The sequence below is a fragment of the Belonocnema kinseyi genome, chromosome 4, assembly GCF_010883055.1.
Source record: "Belonocnema kinseyi isolate 2016_QV_RU_SX_M_011 chromosome 4, B_treatae_v1, whole genome shotgun sequence".
NCBI lineage: Eukaryota > Metazoa > Arthropoda > Insecta > Hymenoptera > Cynipidae > Belonocnema > Belonocnema kinseyi.
Window position 1 is genome coordinate 138,950,929 of NC_046660.1, and position 21,222 is coordinate 138,972,150.

General features: G+C 33.7%; 1 protein-coding gene across 7 annotated transcripts in view; it reads left to right on the plus strand.

The window, feature by feature from the left end:
* The window catches only part of LOC117170590, a 267,116-nt gene that overhangs the window by 190,550 nt on the left and 55,344 nt on the right, over positions 1 to 21,222 (plus strand). The window contains exon 18 of one of the 7 annotated variants that reach the window (XR_004466828.1): positions 17,572 to 17,711. The exons of 5 other annotated variants lie outside the window; for them this stretch is intronic. The gene's annotated coding sequence lies outside the window, so the exon portion shown is untranslated. Of the gene's footprint in view, positions 1 to 17,571; positions 17,712 to 20,206; positions 20,288 to 21,222 lie in introns of all 7 variants that reach the window. One more of the 7 variants, XR_004466829.1, reaches the window with a different exon arrangement.

Genomic DNA, 21,222 nt, shown 5'->3' on the forward strand with positions numbered 1-21,222 from the left:
GCTATCTAAGGATGGTACTATAGAACGCCACCTCAAGGTAGGCCTAGTGGCGCCATCTCTTGGTCAGGCCGGAAACTTATCAATCCACCCTCGTATGTTCAGAAGTTTGGAAAACCTAAGAAGACCGTAACTGACCGCGGATCCCAGTTTACTTGTGCGCAATGGCTGGATAAACTGAAGGAGGAAGGAATAAAAGCTATATTTTCATCAGTCCGTCATCCACAGAGCAATATTGTTGAAAGAATCCAAAGAGAACTGTCGAGATTCTTCAGAACTCTTTTTAAAGACCGACATAACTCTTGGTGGAGTTTGATAAAAATCATCGCACATTGCATCAATGAAATTCAACATGAAACAACGGAGTTTACCCCAATCGAGATCCAGATGAACAAAAAACAATATAGAATATATAATAAGAGAGAAAAATTGATATTACCTACGAGAACATCGTCCTCAAAGCAAAAAAAGAAGTGCGGAAACATTTAATCGGACCCACAAGCTTATTAAACTAAAAGTCAGTGACAAGGTCCTACTGAAAAATTTGAAAAGATCTAACAAAGGAAACAAGATCTTACCCAAATTTCTGCAAATCTACGACGGGCCATTCGAGATAAAAAAGGAAAAAAACCGGGCACGTTTATCCTGCGTGACACTGAAAAGGAAGAAGAAAAGTGCACATACGATACGCAAGACCTGAAAAGATACATCAGAAGACAAGAAGAAAAATAAGCCGTAAAATTAACATAATTATAACTTAAAACCAGAGTTAGAGTAGGAATTAAGTCCTAGTTATTAATGTCAACGCTATGTAGATGCGAAATTAAATAATAAGTAAACACAACGAAGAACGAACACGCGTCACGAATAATAGAAATTTACACAAAGGTTATTAATAGCAATTAAGCGATTTAGAGAAAGGATCAGTCGTAAGTACAATAAGGTTAAAATGTATCACACAATATGAATTAAGCTACATTATAAAGATACAATATTATGTGAAAAAGGAAAGAAATATAGACTATCATAAAAAAATGAAAACAAATAAAAAAATAAAAAAGTACAAAATTACACACAACAAATATATATCTTTTCATAAAACATAAATGATAAATAAGAGCTAAAATGAAATTAAAAAGATAAAGAAAAATAAAGTAAAGAAAAAGAATACGATTCCTTCGTTTAGGGGGGCACTGAAGCAGTTCAGAATATTTGTTAATTTAAAAATAGAATTATCCATTTAGAAAGAAAAACCAATATTTGTATTACGCTACTGAATGATCTCTCATGAATTGATAATCGAAAGGATTATATGTATCTTAAGAATGTAGCTATTACGTGAAACGGGATCGAATTGAAGGAAAACCAATAGTTGCGTGCGCGTTCATTAATGAAAAAGAGAGGGGATGAACGGGTCTGATGAATGGAGAGACCGACACGATACGAGGACTGATCGAGGAAGTGCACTCTTCGCTCAGCACCGCTTGATTAAAAAAAACATAATTAATTGCAAAAAAAAGAGAATTATAAATTGTTTTTAATTGTGCAAGTGTTTTGACAGATTTTTAGAATTAAAAGTATGAATTTTTGATAATAATGTATAAAGTTCATATTAAACCCGTTTTAATTCGGGACATTCAGAACCTACTCCATAAAGTTCGAAAATAATGTTGAATACTTTTACTTAATTGTAATATGTGCCAGTGGTAAAATTTTCATTTGCTAGTTTTCTACGATTTTAAGAAATCTGAGTAGGATTCTCAATCTATTGTCATTCGGGAGACAATTAAAAAAAGAAATTCTCGATTGTAGAAGGCTATAAAATCAAGTGAAAACGATTCAATCATTTAAACCTGTGGATTTTTGAATCCTAGGAAAATCTGATTAAATCCGAGCTACCTACGTGTTTCTAGTTTTCAGAAAGTAGAAGCATTCATGCACCCTCTTCGAAATCTATTAACTATAACTCCAAAAAGCACCCTGTTTTCGAGATCATTTTTGTAGTTATATCGCGAATATACGATTTATTACGAACGATTTAAGAAAGGGCGCCAAAAAAAAGCCCTTAGGGTTCGATTCCTGCGCTGGTTTGCAGTCCTTATTCAGATGTAAACTTGATTTTTCATCCAAATTCGATGAAAATTAGTTGTGATGGAAAATAGCTCGTGCTTGCGTGCCGTAAGCGCTTGCAGCCCGGTAGTGGTGAGGGGTTTGTAGCAGTGGGTATGCAATTCGCGCACGTTTGTTTCTAACTTAAGGGTGGTTTTCGGCCTTAAGGTTGGTTTTCAGTGGAGTGAAAATTGTGGCCTTTTTCTCTATTATCTGAGACCTTATTACACTCTAAAACATTTGTTATTTTGGATAGGAAGTGGGTGGAAATAATTCGGCCGTTAAAGGATTAACCTTACAAAATAGTAAAAACAATTAAATTAAAAAAATTTAATTCCTGGATAGTCAGAATCAAATCAGTCAGGGTTAGACGTTTAGGATTAAATAGAGGGATTTCTTAAATATAAAAATATCCTGAATGATTAGGCCGAAGGTATTAATGTAAAGTTTGAGGAAACGCTATTTTAATTAAAAAGAAAACAGAAAGTCTCCTTTCGCTTTTGTGATCCCACATCTTCCTTTTTATCATTAGAAAACATTCAAAAATTAATTTATAGTTAGAGTCTCTAAAAAATCTTTACTTTCAGATTTAATAGTCTCAGTAGTGATGCCGACGCAAATATTCGGGACCAATTTCCTGAACAGAGAAAATTAAATCCATCGAGAAATCGAACAGTTTTAGATATATTTCTATAACTGCGATTTAACGACACAATTGAATAAATAAATCATTAGAAAATTTTATTAAAAAAACGAATTTTACTATAAAAGAAATGTTTTAAAAAATAAATAACGTCTTAAAAGTCAAATTATGTTACAGTGTGAATATGCCTATTTTTTTTAAATCTCTTTTTCATTCTAGAAATCTATCATTGTTTATTCACACCGATCTTCTTATATATCTTAGAAATTTAAGGTACTCTATCTATTTTTTCAAGTCCCACTTTTCTATGTTAATCACGTAAATATTTTTTTTTGCTTTTTTAAAAGCTCTCTTTTCTATCTCAACTAAATATTGTGTATTCACGCCCATATTTTTGTTTGCATATATCTTTTAGATCAAATAAAGTCTGCCACAAATTAGATAAGTTTAATGCTGTCAGATTAGGTACATAAGTGAAAAATTGTTTAATTGACTTGTTTTTCTACAACAAAATCTGCCCGTCGGGCGGGAGAAGTCTCATCACGCGCTCTGTGTGCGACTAGAAAGGTTCAGCTTTATCAAAAAAACTTGATCAAAAACATATTTTTAGATTCCAGTATTTGTATACATCCTCATATTCTGAACTTTTATGCATTTAAGTATATTTAAAGATTAAATTGCTCAAAGCTCTTTAGGATTTGTGGCACACATTCTCATCGTGACACTCGCGCTTCGCGTTTGCTTGATTTTCACAGACAATTTTAAATGTATATTTAGTTTCTGAATTAGCTTAAAATAAAAAGCTACAATACTTTCTTCAGAAATTTTTTTCGATCTAGTGTTGACAGGCTGAAAATATTATTTCTGTTTCCATATTATTTTTGATGCATAAAAAAAAATGTCCTAAAAGTTTTCTTTTTTACTGTTTTACGTATCTCGCGTCTTTTGGCGCAATATGGGAATTTGCGATTTTTGCATATCAGCTTCAATAAATAAATAAAAAATGAGTTCTGTTAAAAACTGATTCTAAGAAATGTTGTATGCATTTTTAAACGCTGAAATTCGTTCAAAACTTTCCCCCATATTTCTCACTATTTGGCTAAAAATGGGAATGTTCTATTTGTTCATAGTATTTTCAATTAATAAAACCAAAATAACAAGTCCTATCAAAAAATGGTTCAAATACATTTTGTAGCACTTTTTGAAAGCTGCAATTGTTTGTTAAATTTTTGTGCCTCATCTTACCCCGTTTGATCCCAAACTTTTTTCCTGAATCTCACGTCGTTTGGCTCAAAATTAGAGTTTTATGTTTTTTTTGTAGTATTTTCGATACATGAAACCGTAAAAAGTCTTATTTAAAAATATTTTGTAAAATTTATATATGAATTTTTCAGTTATAATTACTCCCTAAGACTTTTTCCCATGTTTGGCTTCGTTTAGCTCAACGTTGGAATTTTCTACTTTTTTCATAGTATTTTTGAAAAATAAAACTAAAATATGAAGTCTTCTTAAAAAATGGCTTCTTTTAATCTTTTTTCACGTATCAGTCTTTAGTTGGCGTAAAAATGGAATATTCGATTTTTTAATAGAATTTTCGGTTGATAAATCTATAATCGTTTGTCAAATAATGCTTCAAACTCGGCTTCAGGAAATCTCAAAACGTGGGCATTAGTTAAAAAAAACTTTGGTTTAAAATGTCGGACAATTCAAATACATTCTCAGTCATAAATCATGATTAATTTTTTAATAATATAATTAAATAATATAATAATAACTAATAATATAATAATAAAATTTAATAATATAATAATACTTATTAATTTTTTATATTCTCATGATTTATGATTGAGAAAGTATTAGAATTGTCCGACATTCCAAATTAAAGTTTTTTTAAACGAATCTCCACGTTTTGAGATCCACTGAAGCCGAGTTTGAAGCATTCATTGACCAACTATTATAGTTTAATCAGTCGAAAATTCTGTGAAAAAATCGAATATTCCATTTCGGTGAGTTTTGAGGTATTAGTAGTGAGAAGAAGCCCTCCAAATTTCATCAATTTATCCGTTACAATCTTCACGTTATTGTGTTCACAAAAAAGTGTTACATCTCCACACATACTACACACACACATAGAAAATTTCTTAGAATATTGTATTAGACATTTTGAAATTAAGGAATGTTTAATTAAATGAATTTAAATTCTTTCTTATTTAATTACATTGTAAAGCTACCTCTATGGTGCAGCAAAAAAGAAGTACCGTATTTACACGAATATAAGCCGCATCCCGGTTTTTAAAGTTGAAAATGCTGAAAAATTCTCGTGTTGCGAGATAAGTCGCACGCTAATTATAAAAATTTTAAACGGAGAAAAATGCTTGTGTTCTTAATAACAATCGAGGGGCAATCAAGCACATGTTTGCAATAAGGTAAAGTCAGCTAAGTAAGGTAAAGTTGAAGTCAAATTTTAGCCAAATTGTAGTTCAGTTGAAGTCGAGTTCAAATAAAATTCAAGTTGAGTTAAAGTTGAATCAGTTACTTATGCAATACCTAGGTAAAGTTCTTAATGTTTTACCTCAATATCTATTTTCATTTCTGATCCCCTCGCAAATTAGAACGTCCTAGTTGCATCTACCATGTAGAAAGTATATTTATTGTATCGAGGAATAGGACTTCATATCAACAATTGTATTAATTTCGACCTTTCGTATCTGCATATGAGCCGCATACGATTATAAGCCAGACCCTGGTTTTGGAACTCTAAGAACAGAAAAAGGGTGCGGCTTATATTCGAGTAAATACGGTTAATGGATTTAATTTTATGAAAAATATGAAAATTTTGCAATATAAAAAAATTAGGTCAATAAACGAGTTGGGTAATTGTTTTATTATTCGCGGACCCTTTTTTTTAATTCCGCTAATTTATTTTATAAAAAGACAGTCTTACAATGGCTCGGGCAAAAAATTGGTCAAAAACGCAATAAAATATATAGTAATATATTTTGGGCGTATGTTAGCAGAGAGAAACTGAAAGTAAAACTATCAGTATAATGGCGCCTCTGCTGTTCATTGCGGGGAGCTGTGTCTAACTTACGCCATCTCACATATGTGCATTCTCACGTACACAGGCGCAACTCGTTGTGCGACATGTCGATTCGGCGAAGGATTTAATTTAAACCACGAAAATATCGGCTGCTAGTGTGTTTTTTCTTTGGATTTTCTTCTCATAAAACAGTATAATCGCGTTTGAAGGGGCCTAGGTAAATTGAATCCCACAGTGTGAATACAATAGCATAAGAGAAAAGTGCAAATTGTTTCAAAATGAGCTGAAAGCGATCACCCAATTTGGGCAGTTTGCAGGTTATGTTATTATTTTCTTTCCGATATTTTCTCTGTAAAATATTTATGTTTTACAGGTTTTCAGTGTTTACTGTCACTATATAAATAATTTTAATTTTAGGTCTCAACCACCATGTTAGCTCTTGCTAAAATATTTCTTCTCTTATAGGATTTTAAATTCCAAGGGCCCACTTTCAATTTGTTTAAATCACATATTAAAAATACAAATTTTAAAGTGTTAATTTGAAAAAGGGAACATTAAAAAATACCAGATTGTTAAATATCGAAAATGGATACTGATGAGAAATTGTTTCGCTTATTACAAATAAAAAACTCTATTGACGTTTTTGAAATGAAAAATGATCCAACCGTATAGGAATGGAGTGAAACATGCCAATTAAATATAACTTTTGTTTAAGTGTGTTTATTAAATCCTACTTTGAATTTTTTTTATAGTTACGGCATTGACTAAAAATATATTTTTTGCGAAGGATTTGAGAACGAAAGACAGAAAACTTTTGAAATATCCGCGGTTTTGTGAGATCTTGGTATCAATACAATTTTGGAAAAATCAAACCTTTTGCTGAGGAAATCATTATTTTCACGACAGATATGAATCATGCGAAAAAAAAGAAATCAGCGGGTAGCAGATGATAGCATTTGAACGGTGAGAATTGTTCGCAAGTGGATTTGTGTACTCACAATTCTGACATAGAAGAATTCTCGACAGCCATCATGTTTTCGAAGGGCCACAAAACTGACCTGAAATATGTCCTATGTGTGTTGTAACTGTAGTAGTTTTTCAATGTCAACAATAATCTCGATCTTTATTTAAGTCCATGCAGCAGACAGAGTCATTTCAGTAAACAACAAACTAAATTTAACAAACAGGTGCAAAATTTCGTAGAATGAAATATTTTATGCTGATGAGGACTGTCGACGTACAGGCGAAACGTGTACCAAATATGTACTGAGAATCTCTCAGACATAAGTTCAATAAATTGACCAGCAATTGACTGACATTTTGGCTTTCATCTACAAGAATATTATTACACCCAGGTCAACAAATTAACATATTATATATGCAATTGTAATCAGCCACCAAATGTATTACTGAGTCGCTTATTAAATTTATCATCTATAAAGAAAAATGAACGCTCGCCAGTTTTGTAATATTGGAATTATCAATGTGGAAAATTTGTTAGTATAGAAATTGGAAATGAATTTGCGACAAACTGGGTAAATTAAAAAAATTTTGCATAAAATCATAGCTCGGTTTATCTATAAAATGGTGCATTTGCGGATGTTTTCTGAAAAAAGTATTTTAATTTTTTTGTAGGAAATCTTTTTCCCTTTTTTTTATTTCCCAATTGAAAACTGCCTAATCTTTGGCTGATCCTCATTATTACCGTAGCTGCAGTGAACCGTGCATCATCCATCTACGTCATAATCTATCACGATTATCATCCGCAAATATGTAAAGAACAATAAATTACGATTATACAACAATCACGATTATCATCCACAAATATGTAAAGAAAGATAAATTACTATTATACAACAACAAAAATCCAAAAGTGTCTGCGTGATATTTATTTCCCAGTAATATTTTTGCAAAAGGAATGTAATCGCCAGAGAAGCATTAAAAATTATTATTTGATATGTTTACAATACAAACAAAAAATATTTGAACCCACGGCAGCGTGTTCGCCAGCTTGCCTCTTTACCGATGCCCGGCGGTGCTTGATGAGACTCGTAGTTTTGACCCGCGGTGGATAAGGGTGGGTGCATCAATATCGTGCGTGGCGCGATGGTGAGAGCTAGCCTGGTGGCTGATTACAATTTCAGTTACAGCACACACACAGGACATGTCAGTTGATTTTCTTGTTTCTCCATTTTGCGACGTATTTCGCAAAATTTAGGGTCACCATCATCATGTCGTGGCTCTTCGAAAACATGATGACTATCGAGAATTCTTCTATGATGTCAGAATTGTGAGTAACAAAATTAATTTTCGAACGATCCTTACCGTTAAAATACTGTCATCTGATAACAACTGATTTCTCTTTTTCGCAAAATTCATATTTGTCGTGAAATTAATGATTTCCTCGACAAAAGGTTTGATTTTTCACAATTTTATTCATCCGAGGATCTCGCAAAACCTCGTATAGTTGACAAGTTTTCTGTTTTGCGTTCTCAAACCCTTCGGAAAAAAATATATCTAGTCAGTGTTGTACCTATTCAAAATTAATTCAAATTCGGATTTAACCAGCACCCTAAGTTATAAGTTTTTCAAATGAGTAAAATGACATTTTTTTTAATGCAGGTAACTTTTATTTAAAAAAATGTTTGTTTGGTTTTATAGATGTCAAGGAGGGGCCCCGTCTGATGCCAATTATGTTTTAAAAGTAGATATCTTTTTAATATTTGCAACATAAAAATTATTGCAAACCATTACTGTCAGGAATCGTTTCCTCAGACTTTGACGGACAAAAGTCTGCAGGGAAGTTTCGCGGACGGAAATGTTGCAGTGGAAAAGTTGTTCTTTAATTTTTAAGGAAAAGTTTGACCAAATTTGAGCTAAATTGTTCCTTTTGTTTAAGAGCTGTAAGCGATTTTTTATTGCCACGCGCGCACTCGTCTCGAGTCGACCGACGCTCTCGCACCGACCACAGTCTTCTAGCATAGGAATTTACTGTTCATGATCGCTCACAGGTTGTATTTTTTAACCGATTTTAAGTTTTTTTTTAGAAATGTTCCGCATTAAATTTTTAAGATAAATTGGGTTTGAAATTTTTAATTTTTTGTCATTGAGCAACAATATATAGATAAATAAAGTGAAAAATTTGGCCATTTCAGCTTTGTTTTTTCCGAAGTTTTCCATTTTTCGTCCAATTTTCAATTAAACTTAGGTGATACTTAATTATTATTATTAACCAAGTTTCCTATTAGAATTGGGTTGGATAATTAATGAAATTTAAAGAATTAATTGTTTAAATAATTTATTATTATTGTTAATGATACTCAATTTGAATAATGCTGGAAAGTTATTAATGCCGAGGTTATTAATCGCGGCGGGAAAATATTACTTACTGCCAAACGTGAAAACAATTTGTATTTTTTTTTTTCGAGATTTAACTGGTTCCGAGTGCAAGAATATTTTTGAAGCAGAATTCGAAAAGAGAATTCCGAAGAGAAATTCTCCTTCTCTTCTAGAAGGCCGTTAGGACGGGCTCTATTACAGGAATCGAAGTCAAGGGCCTCAATGGAGATTTTGAATGCAATATTTGTCTCCAGGGGAAGATGTGTCGCGCTCCTTTTCCTAAGGCATCCGAAAGAGTGACAGAAATGGGAGAACTCATTCAGTCTGAAATTTGCGGTCCGATGCGTGTTTCTTCACATGCAAAGAAGTGTTGTTTTGTCACTTTCAACGGCGATTCATCCAGATGGTGTGAGGTAAAATTTATCAGTCACAAGAATCAGGTAATGAATAAATTTGACATTTTCAGAGCTTTGGTGGACGCGCAGCAGGAAAGAAGGAAAGAAAAATGTTTGCAGTCGGATAATGGAAAGAAGTATGATAATAAAAGCTTAGACGAATTACTCTAAAAGCACGGAATATCACGGCGGTGGACTGTACTTTATAATTCAGAGCAAAACGGCCTTGCTGACAGGCGAAATATAACGTTGATGGAAATGGCAAACGAGTAAGCTAAATGAAAAAACTCCATACAAAGTTTGGTTTAGAAAACCTCCAAATGTGGCCCATTTAAAAAGCTATGGGAGTGATGTCTACGTTCTTGATAGATCAAGAGCACTGAGTTTCCTGGACAAAATTCCTGTTCGTTTGATCAAGGACTACGAAGATTTCCGCCCGTAAAAGAACGATATTCGAAAGTCGTTAAACTTACCGAACAATTTCAACGAAATTGTAGTGAATGAAACATTCATCGAGATTGATCTTGCTAAGAAGCAAGATTCTGGCAATCAGATCAATGAAGAGCTGGAGATACCTAATGACGTCGACAATGAAGAAGAATTGTCCAATGTTGAGGATTTTCTAGGTTTTCCTGCAGATGATAAGGTGGTTGCTACAAGTTGAGGTAGACCCCGCTTGGTGGGCACAGGACTTCCTTGAAGGCCGAGAAAGATCTTTGGGATGACGTGCAATGCAAACGAGGTCGAGACTGATTTCGCTTTCCTAACTGAGATTCCTGTCACTCAAGCAATGGATAGCCGAGAATCAGACGAATGGATGGCGGCCATGGCGGATGATGTGAATTCGATTCTCATGAAGGACACGTGGAGTCTGGTGGACAGATCTAAGGCCTCGAAGGTAATAGGTAGTCGTTTTGTATTAAGAAATAAATATGGTACGAACGGTATCCTGGAAAAGAGAAAAGCCCGGATCGTGGCAAAGTGCTATTCTGAACAGTAGGGTAAGGGTTTCCATGAGACTTACGCACCAGTTGCAAGATTGAGCTCTATACGAACGACAGTTGCTTTTGCAGTGAAAAACGGTATGCATATTCGACAGTACGTTGTGGCAACTGCATATCTCAACGGCGAATTGGATGAGCAAGTATTCATGGGGGTACCAGATTGGATGGAGAATGTTTTGAAAAACATAACCAACGAAAAACTGAACCCGGATCAATTGTTCCACAAAGCCAAAACCATGTTGAACGAGTTGGCTCAAGGCAACAAAGTCTTTCTTATGAGAAAAACCTTGTACGGTCTAAATCAGGCTGGCCGCGCTTGGTACATACGATTTTAAAAGGAATTGCGGACTTTAGTGGCAAATCCAACGAGTCCGGATCCCTGTGTTTATTTAAGATACGGGAAGGAAGATTTGGTGATTATCGTCATTTATGTCGACGACATTCTGGTGATGCCTAAAGATTTGAAAGAAATTTCATGATTTGGACGTGAATTATCGGATCTTTTCGAAATAAAGGATATTGTGGATCTCAAACGTTGTTTCGGAATGGACTTTGTTAGAAACGACGAGGGAATTTTTATGAACCAGAAGAAGTACATAACAGGTATTCCTAAACGATTCGGGATGGAAGAGTGCAACCCTGTATCAACCCCTTTAGATGTTGGTACGAAGCTCGTCATAGTTGACCCTTGGTTCGAGTCAGAAGACAAAAAACCTCCTTATCGGAAATTAGTCGGGTGACTGCTGTGCCTGTCAATGGCAACACGCCTGAACATCGCTCACATAGCAAGTATGTTAAGTCAATTCAATGACTGTTTTGACAAGAAACACTGGAATACAGGGAAGAGGATACTTTATTACTTAAAGGTCACGGATAGCTACCAATCCAGTATACCATGCACGAACCAAACATATCGTAATACGTCATCGTTTTGTTCGTGAGATTGTGAAGTCGGATAAAATAGTTTTGGAACACGTGGCATCTGAAAACATGCCGTGCCCACGTCTTAACCAAGGCCTTAAAGAAACCAAGACAAGAACAGTGTGTTCGTCTCCTGGGACTATCGAAGATAAAAATTTGAAATATGGAGGTTGTCTCAAGGGGATGTGTTGGCATTATTAATTATAACTGTTTGGTGCAACCTCGGATGTTCATCTGTTTTTTATCAGTCAGCTGATTTTAGATCGCGTTACGTCAAACATCTTTTATATATTGAATTCATAAATTATTTTCGTTCTTCGTGTAATCTACGTCTATTTCATATATGCGTGTTAACTAATCTTTGCTAAAAAGTAAGTCTATTTTTATGAAATAAAATCCAAAGGGGAGCTTCTTTGGCTTGAAGTCTGTAATTTGGTGTCCAGAAAAAGGCTATAAATGTTGAATACCTTTAGGTACCATGATTTTATTAAAATAATTAGAAAGTGTGTATAAAGTCAGTTTTAATCAGTTTAAAAAAAGGTTGAATTCTAATCACACTTTCTGCGCTAATTCCTCTCACTGGACGCATGTAAACGAACTGTTTAAGGTTATCAGTTACTACGACTATGTAAGTATTTTTTCTAGCGATAATGACGAACGGGCCTTCGTGATCGAGGTGTACTACTACGGCTGGGCCGCTTTGCAAGAGGAATAGGGTGCAACAGACCCGCTTGGCGACCTGTTTTATTCTAGGTCAATAAACACTCAAAACGGATTCGAACATGCTGCTTTACATAGTGCCTCATGCCAGGAATAAAATAAAACTCACGTAATTTCGATACTGTTCGGTCTACGCCTGTCTGCCTTTGCAAGTCGTGAAATCTAATAATCATGCTTTTACACAACCGCATTGGAATTATGTAAAAGTTTCTTGTTTCCGCGCTTATACAAAATTCCGTTTGGCAAAATAAAATCAGATAAAAAATTCGCAAAACAGGTTAAGATGCGATATTATATTGCAATTCTTTAAACGCGAGTTTACAGAATTCGTTCCAATTAAACGTAACGTTTAAAGAAGAAAGGTGCATTTGAATAAATTTAACGTTAAATTCACTTTTCTTAGCGCGTTTAGGATAATAATTAATTTCTGTTTAAAAGCTAGCCAGTCTTTACCCGCGATTAGGTTGTCTTTAAAATAAAAAAGAACACAATGATTTTTAACGGTTCTAGAACTTTAGACATGAGTTTCGAGAAATTGAAGATAACATTCATTAATCCGAATGCCATACGTGTAAACTCTCCCAGATATTCTGGAGTAATAGAGGCCATTTTGTGAAAATCGTCTTTCGCAATTGGAACCTCTAAATATCCATTAGCAAGATCGAGATTAAAAAAAAATTTGGCGCCGTTCAACATAGTCAAGTGGTCGTCGAGATTTGGCAACAAAAAGTTAATCCGGTCCATTTGACTGTTTAATTTCCGGGTATCGACGTAAGAGGAATTTATGTTGGTACATACACCTGTTTCTTTCAAGTCCTTAATTATACATTTTTACAGCCCAATTCAAAAATATTTTTCGATACCGTATCGCGAAACTTATTAATTAACCTTACTAAGTCCTCTAAATTTGCTGCGCTTTTATAATCACTGACGTACAGATCTTCCAAGGTGAGGGGTTCTCTGTAAAAGGCTGGCATCGTAGTGCCGGTGGTTTCACACTTTTCTTTGAAATTGTGGCTTTGGATGCGGAATCAATTACATCTAGAGCGTTTGAATAATTTTCAGAGGTCTCGGAGATCATCTTATTACCCTCTTGGTGATAGATTACTTGTGGATGGTCTGTAAACGTACGACCCGTAATCACGTCTAACGCTTGAGCGTTATCGGGCAGTACTCGAAAAACCACTTTTTCAAGCAGCACGGCATCCATTGAAATATTTAAGTACACAATCCCAAGCGAAATCTTTTGGTATATCTGTGAACCAAAGCCTAGGAATATTAAATTGTCGCGTATCATTTGAAGACCTTCCGACAAAACCACCATGGATTTGATGGTGTAATCAGATGTTCCGGAATCCACTCAAACATCCCGTACCACTCCGCCTAGTACCTCTTTTTTAAATATATTTTTGTATGGTCGGGTCGCAGTTAACACCAATTGAATTTACTTATGCTTTCTTAACTTCAGGCACGACAGTGCAGTGCCTTTGCGTATTTTGCACTTGTTGTATTGTGTGCCTTTGCGTATTTTGCACTTGTAACACTTTAATTCTCTTCGAGTCTCCACACAGTCTCCAGATGTATGATCAAACCCGTTGCAAATATAAAATTTCTTTTCCCTCTTTGCATTTTTCAATTATGGTCGGTGGTATGGGTTCTTGCCTTCCTGCCTTTCTTTGGATTTGTTGTCGAAACTGGTTTATTCTGCGAATTCGATTTAGTAGTTCCCATTTCGAAGGTTTTATCTTACGTCGCATTAAAATCCTTGCGAGCCCGAATTTTCCTATTCCACTGTTCATCGAGACGTTCATGTTTCGGTAAATCACGATGCAAGTCGTCAAGATCGATGTGATCATGACTTGATACGGCTAAACAAGGATCTCGGAACCACAAACCGACGAGGACTTATTCTTTTGTATAAGACACATTTTAATTCAAATCAAAACATAACTTTACATTGGCGTGAAAATATGAGCTTATCGATTCACCTTTCTTCTGCACTCGTTTAAACATTCGCTTCCATTTGATAGTAGTGCTATCGTCTGTGATGAAGGTCCTTTTGAACCTCTTTTCAAGATTTCAGGCCGCATAATCGTATTTTGAGCCATTCCCGAGCAGCACCTATTAAGTAATTATGCGAAGTTTCCAAGCAAAGGACTCCGGCCATTGATGCAATTTCTTCATACTTCGGGTACGAGACGGCCACTCAGGAGATTTTATACTATCACCTTCATCATCAAAGTGACCAAAATCCTTTGTCAGTTCCGGACTTATAATAGGAGTTTCTGCTATTATTTTTCTGTCCCTGATTTCGCCCAGATTGGATAAATCCCGCAGCGTTTACAGCACCAATTTGCATATGTTCTCTGTCAAATTTTTCTAAATCCTCCACGTTGAAATTCAGATTTATTCTAACATTATATATAATTGCGTAATACAGCAGACTCTTATACCGAGGTTAATGGCTGATGCAATCTGAACGCGACGTGACTCATGCGAGGTGGCACAACGTAATCGAACAAAACCACTGATTTTAACACTTTATGCGTTAAAGAAATGTCTATTACAATTCTGAAGAAATACAACACTTCAATTATGGCGTATAGTAACGCTAAAGGGTGGTATCCAAATGACTCTAAGGGTCCCTATGCACCATCTCTCTCTCTACCTCTCCCACGCGCTTAAAACCCTCTCGAAATAGGCTGCATAATTAAATAATAAATATAAATCTTTAACATATATTAGACTTTTTACGCAAAAAAAGAAGTTCAATTTAAGTCGAATATTCGTAATATACAACTTTATTGGGTCATTTCATGGTCCGAAAGTTGAAAAAAAAATACTTTTCACCCTGAAATGAGTTTTCTTTTATCATGTTTGTTTATAAAAGTGAAGGATTTCAATTGCTTAACACATTCAGAGGCAAACTTGCGTGAAAGAACCAAAGATTCTGCGCAAAAATGCCAAAAGTGAGCTTTTGTTCATCAAGCTTGCTTATAAAAAAGACGAAAATTGTTAATACTTATCAATTTTCTGAACTTCAGCCTCTCCTTTAATGCATTTAGAGCCTAACTCGTGTCGAGAAACCAAAGATTCTTTGCGAAAATGCCAAAAGTTTCCTTTTTTTTTAATCCACTTTGTTTACAAAAAGGACTGCTATCACATTTGGACAAGCGATAACGAGAATTTGCAACTGCTGTTAGTGTATGAAATAATAAAACTAAAAAAGGGATAAAATTATCAGAAAACGAAGAACGTAATAATTTTTTATGATAATTTTTGTAACATTAAGAATTTTATATATACATACGTAGATTTTTACCATTCCAAGATGCGCTAGAGAAAATATAGCAACTTTAGTAAATAAGAAAGTTTGGTAATTAAATCACTTAATTTTTAATTTTTTGACTTAATTTACTTATAACAATTAAGTTGATTATTATGGAAATTATTTGTCTGCTGGAAATGCTTCTGGATAGATTCTAGATTTTTGACAATCGTTCTTGAAGAAAAAAACTGCAAAATTGTCCTTTTCACCAAACTTTGAGTTAAAAAAATAAATATAAACGAAGCAAAATTTAAGAATTGCGTCTCACAGATCTCTTAAAAATGTATTTAACTATAATATTCTAAAAAAATGTAAACAATTGTTATCGAATGAAAACTGAAGGCTGTAGACTTTTTTTAAACAATTTTTTAAAGATCTGGGTTAGAAAAAATTGAACATTTTTTCAAATCTTCTAGTTCGAAAACGATATTTTATAAAACAATGAAATTTGCAGGTTAAGTCAACGATTGCCTAAACTTTGAATATAGCAATAAATGAACAAATCATTTTTTTTCATATAAGAAATATGCAATTGTTTTCATTAATGGCGCTTACGAAAACTCTTCGAATTCGGTTATCAAGCATTACAATATTCTTTATAGTTTTGAGAATATCTTGCAAAAATTTCTGAGTGGACCGTTGGATACTTTTTATTAGACAGCTAATTGTTTCTACGAACACGTTTCTGCGGAATCTTTCGCGATTTTTCCGTGTTGGTTCTTCAGTGATCTATATTGGATCTAAAAGTGGAAGTAAGGAAATTCAAAGATCGTTGTTGTAACCCTTTCAGCGAAAAGTCACATAGTTTAAAAACACATAAAACAAATTTGCGTTTTGCATCGAGTTTGATTCAGGAAAAGTTAAAATCTTTGAAGATAGTTTGTGTGCTCCTTGCAGGAAAAAAATTGGGAAAATGATTGGGTGTGAAATCAGTAAGTGCATATTTTCAGTTATATATTTTCAGCTAATACTTTTAAGAACTAAATTAAGTGTCAATAAGACAGAGAAAATAATGAATACTTCACGTTACTTTATTTTGAAAGCCAGAAAATCAGGCAAAAAAGGAGTTTTATCTGCTACTAGGAATGAAATCAGTAGGGCATTATTGGAGTTTTATGTAATTGTCGATTCTGAATTTTTTTTCATTTCAGTCATTTATATGATAATTATATTATAGGTAAAGTAATTTCTGCAGAAACAGAAATTAAGGTGAAACAGTTTTACGAAAACAATGACATCAGTTCTTTTTTGGCAGGGCAAAAAAATTTTTTAAATCTCTAAAAATTGGTGGGAAATACTTGATTTTTCAAAAACGTTTGGTTCTTGGAAACTTGAAAGAAATTTTTTGTCAATTCCGTAACAAAAATCCTGATGTAAAGATTGGTCTATCTAAGTTTTGCTCTCTCAGGCCCTTTTTTGCACCTTAACTGGTCCTTTGTACATCCTTTGTACATGTCCCATTCATGAAAACATGAAACTCATAGCACCAGGTGAAAAATTACCGCAGAAACCTACGCTCAAAAAAGATTTTCGATCATTTTTTTTAAACGAAAGAAAGTCATATTTCAGTCAATGATAATGAAATTATAATAAATAATTTTTCATGATAATTACTGTCTTAGTTTCAAAATATTTCAAACTGCAAATAAAATGTTTTTATTTTGTCTATTTGTATCATTTTTATTACAAAAATTTAGCACGTCTGCGATTACGGTCTACTTTTGGCGTAACTGGGAAAATTTGATTAACAACTTTCATCTATGTCAATAATCTTTTTCCAAGGAGTCACATATGTCACTTTATTGAAAGAAGAAAAATATCCAATAAAAAAATATGAAGATGTCTTATTGCTTTCAATATGAAAATCGTTGAGGATCTGGTTTGTCAAGTATTTCAGAAATAAAAAATTTATAAAATCAATTAAAGTGTTGCATGCGAGCCGAGAAAATCGGTTACTTCGCTCGACTTTACTCGCCTCCCAAAAGGTTTTTCAATATGTCCTACTCGGTGAATCTTTTGTTTTTATCATGTCGCATTATTTCGTCATCTAGTTATTTTGAATTTTGACGTTTTAGATGTCAAATATTGGAAGAAAAATACAAAATGATGAAAATTTAAATTCAGAAGTGGATGCTCGAAACAATTTATCTCGCCATGAGTCTACAATCAAGTACTTGACATCGCTCGGTTGAACTAATACTTTCGTGGAAACGAGGTGAGCCGAGACGATAATTTTAACAATTGAACGAGACTTTTTCTCGTTTAGCATATTTCTCGTCAAATATCGCTCGAATGAAACACTAATCAATTACAAAAACTAAGTTCTACAACCAAAAACAGCTTTAGTAATCGTGCAAGTTTCTGCCAAGGAATTCATTCAAAATTTTTGTAAATCTAGTAAAATATTTCTCACATACTCATTTATCGCAAATCAGAAGCAAATTGTTACAAAGCGATACAAAAAAATTTTTCAAATATGTCAATGTCTTGTTATTTGTGATTTCGCAGAAAATTACGCATTCGTAATACAAAATGATGTTACTGGCTTTCATTTGAACAAAGATCAAGCAAATATTTTTTTAATGTGTTTTACTACAATGATAATGGAGAAATAAAGCATCAAACTCTTGTTTTCATCTCTGATTGCACAAACATGATTCCATAGCAGTTTATGTATTTTTGGAATCATTCAATACATTTCTATCTGGTGCTCATTCAAATATTCGCGAATGTATTTACTTTTTCAATGGTACACCTCAAAAATTTAAAAATGTGAAACATTTTTAAACAATTTATCACCATGAACGCGACTGAGGCCGTTCTGAAAAATTGTATTTGCATGCAACAGTGCACGGAAAAGACCCTTGCGACGGAGCGGTTGGGGCATTAAAGAGAAAAGCAAGAAAAGCCAGCCTCCAAATGACTCCAAGCAAAATAATAAGTTCAGCATTAGAACTTTATCAGGGGGCTGTGCAAGATGGACGTTTTTTTATTATCAAAATATTTTTTTAAAGCAAGAGTCATTATGAAACTGCAGCTAAATTCTTGAGAAACCGATTTAAAAACTGTAAAACTATATCAAGTACCCAAAAATTTCACTCTGTTGAACCGGAGAAAAACAATGAACCGAAAGTCAACACTTACTCTTTGTGTCAAAAATCTCAGAATGTTAGCTTCTTTACAGCTATATGGAGACGTTCTTTAAAATAAAAATTAGAGTATTTTAATTGGGGGATAGGAAATTAACGAATGTATGCATTATTCATGGACAATAATTTACCATTTGTTATCTTACGTTACTGAGAAATAATAGATTTCTAAAGCAGCTATTGTTTCTCTTGTTTCTGTTTACCTACCTATATATTGCGTCCGTATACTATCATAAAATTTTATGGAATTTATAAAGTTTATAGAGCAGTTATAGAATTTATAAAGCATAGCACACGCTCAAATTTGGTCTGACTGCAAAAAATTAACTGTTTAATAAAAAGTACCGAACGGTCCACTCTGAAATTTTTATGAGATATTTGTTAAAACTATAACGAATATTTTAATCCTAGACAAAAAAACATTTTTAATTCTATATTAAAGTGTAGGCAATCGTTTACTTAAACAGCAAATTTCATTGTTTTATAATAAATCGCTGTCGAATTAAAAGATTTAAGAAAATCTTCAATTTTTTCTACTCCAGATCTTAAAAAAATTGTAACTTAAAAATGTTGCATATCATGTCGAAATAAAAAAATACGTTTTTTCGTATCTAAAAAGAGAAAACAGGAGTCGTGGCGGTTTTATTTTTAAGTTACAAATATGACATGAAATGACCCATATGTACATTCTAGGAATGCGTATAGTCCAACAGCTACATTGGGAATCAAGAAAAAAGTAAAAAATAATTATTTTAATGTAAGTAAAATAAAATAAAGTAGCTTTGCATTTTTAAAATTTCCTAATAGGTTATAATTAGTAAGTTACTTTGAATTTGTAACTTTGGGCGCTTAATTGTACTCGTGCAATAAGTGGTGGCTTACTCTCTAAATTTCTTGGAGCGAAAATTAAACTCGAACTCTGGAGCGACTGCTATATTAACTACGATGGAGTCATGATGTCCGTTGGAGTCAAAAGCTTGATTCCCTCCATATGAGTCACATTTTCGCTCCCAATTGCAGTCATAATCGGTTGACTCCAACTCCTACAGTTCGTTTTTTGACACCAAAGAGGAGTGATCATGCTAATCACTCCAGCGGGAGCGTGAGTTGACTCAAGCTATCGCGTTGCAGTGTGATAGAAGCGCAGTGATGGCGGGTAGGGGTAGCAGGTAGCAGACAGGGCAGCCTCGTTTTGGCGTCCATTTTCATTCTAGTTTTCGTGGCAGTAGGTGACGCGTCAAGCAGTGAATTTGGAAAAGTGACAGTATTTTAGTGTTTTATGAATCAACGATTACATCAGATTTCCTTATGGTAAGCGGCCTTTAATTCTTACTGTTCAACCTATGGTCATGTGAAAGTCCAAAATAAAAGCGTTCACTTTTAAGATTTCATTTTAGAATTCATAAAAGTTGTTGCGTTTGAGAGTTTTCGGAGTCCCGAATCCGAAAGCGTCCCGCATAAAAGATATTTTAAAGAACATAAGATGTCTGCAAAGTGTAGGGCTATTTGTTTATAAAATCTAGAATATGCATCAATAATTGATTGAAAACTTTTTTCACAGGGTTCTTTGAAAACTCCAAACGAATTAGCGGATTTTCTGCAGTCAAAGGGAGTCTACGTGGACACCATCAATTCATTAAAGGTTCGCTACTTATATTATTTATATTATTTATTTCTGTATGATAATGCTTTCAGTTAACGAATAATTCGAATTTAAAATTTTTTAACTTAGTAACTGTAGTACTGCTAAGAAAGCCGGTATGGGTTTGAAAATTAAGTTCTTCATCTGAAAATCGAAGTACTGCATATTTGTAATGTTTGTAACTGTTTGATTGAAAACTAGCCTTTTTAGGAATAAAGGCCAAAAATTTATTTCCAATTTTTTGTATTTCATTTAAATTGAGTCTTGTTCGTGATAAAAAATCCATCTTCTTGGTCAAAGTTTCATCTTTTTTTCAAAAAATAAGCTATTGCAGTTACAGTTTCATAAATTCAGTTGGAAGCGCATCTCTTTGTTATCGAATTAGTTACGAACTAATAAAGGCATTCTTTGCATTTAGTAGTAGATTTTCCTAACAAAACGATTTATTTTCATTATATTTATTTTTTAAACGAAAAAGGTGAAGCTTTCAAGCACGGTAAATACTGAAATTTAATAAAATATACATAAATACCTTCATAAATTAAAAAATTTATATTTTATTGCTAAAAATGGAGAGAGTTACACAAGGGCCATACTTGAATGATTAACAGCTGGCATTCCTTCTTTACGAAAGAAGGCGAACTTTACTTATTAATCATTGTAATTTATGATAATTGCGAATCAAAATTGAGAACCTACAGAAACCGGATGTGCGCATAGATTTCCAAAATAAGATAATCGAAAGCATAGATAGGGCAATATGGGAGTACCGTATAAAAAACAAATATTTAGAGGGCGCCTGGACAATGTTACGGGATATCCTTGTTAGATGGACAATCGAAGTATGTGGTACCGCAGTTGTAGGAAGAATATCTGGTGATGCGTGGTGGAATGATGAAATTCAGGCTGCCCAAAAAGCAAAAAGAGAAGCGTAC